Here is a 984-nt window from a genome sequence, read left to right as displayed (position 1 = left end):
TTCCTAGAACGGCAGGGGCAATAGAAGTCTACTATAGGTAGATCATCAGCTTCTGCAGTTCATTGACACATAAAGACCTGTAGCTGTAGTGATGTTTCAGCGATTTCATAACTTATACAATAGAACAAAGTTTACAAGATTAGAAACTCAAAAACCCATTTGTCTTATTGTTTAGAAGTTCTCATTTGAAGCCTGATTCGCAAAACCAGTCATAAACTTTAGAACCAAAAAATGTCCAATACAATGTGGGAAATTTTTGGTATTTGGATAACAAAATCTAAATTCAGTACCCCGTTTTGAAGCAGCAATTAAACTGAAAAAAATCAATGGTGGAAAATGCTAATAGCCACGCATTTAGTTATGTGCCTCAAGTTGTAAGAGAGCAAAGAAAGAAAGAGAACTGTTTAACCGAAATCAAGGGTGTAATTAGGCCTGCTAAGCCGTATGTATTGGTGATTGTGGAAAGAGATTTTATAATAATGACAAGCTTGTTAATCATTCTAAGCAAATTCATGAGGGCGAATAAAAGAAAAGGTCGAATCAAATACAATCAGCTAGAGGGAAGGTGAGAGTGCTTTTGGTTGGCAACTATTCAATAAAGATGGAAAAAATATAAAATGGCTGCAAGCGCAATTTTGACTCTAAAAGTGGGTTATGGTTTTGCAGATGAGTTGAAAAGAGCATGGTTTTTGGTTAGGATGGTGTTAGATAAGCCACAAGATGCCGATGTTTTGTTGAGGAATTATATGGTGGATATGGTGGACAAAAGAAGGTTTGGGTGTTTGGTGGTTGTTGTAGGGGATATGAATGATGGGGTGTTGAAGAGAATTGCTAATGCTTTTTTTTTCTTGGAGCGATTTATTAATGGGGAAGTAAGGAAGGAAGTCGTATTAGTTGTGATGGAAGGACTGGGATGTTTTGAAGAGATTAGAGGGTACTTATAATCCAGATGTGGAGAAAAAGCACTTGATTGGGATGATGTAA

The 984-nt window shown here is 36.6% G+C and overlaps 1 pseudogene; it reads left to right on the top strand.

The window, feature by feature from the left end:
- The first annotated feature begins 243 nt into the window (after positions 1–243).
- On the top strand, positions 244–984 carry LOC112096302 (annotated as a pseudogene).

This window comes from Citrus clementina, unplaced genomic scaffold (genome assembly GCF_000493195.1).
Source record: "Citrus clementina cultivar Clemenules unplaced genomic scaffold, Citrus_clementina_v1.0 scaffold_8, whole genome shotgun sequence".
NCBI classification, from domain to species: Eukaryota; Viridiplantae; Streptophyta; class Magnoliopsida; order Sapindales; family Rutaceae; genus Citrus; species Citrus x clementina.
The sequence above is the reverse complement of the archived record's forward strand: the minus strand, read 5'-3'. Positions and strand labels throughout refer to the sequence as shown.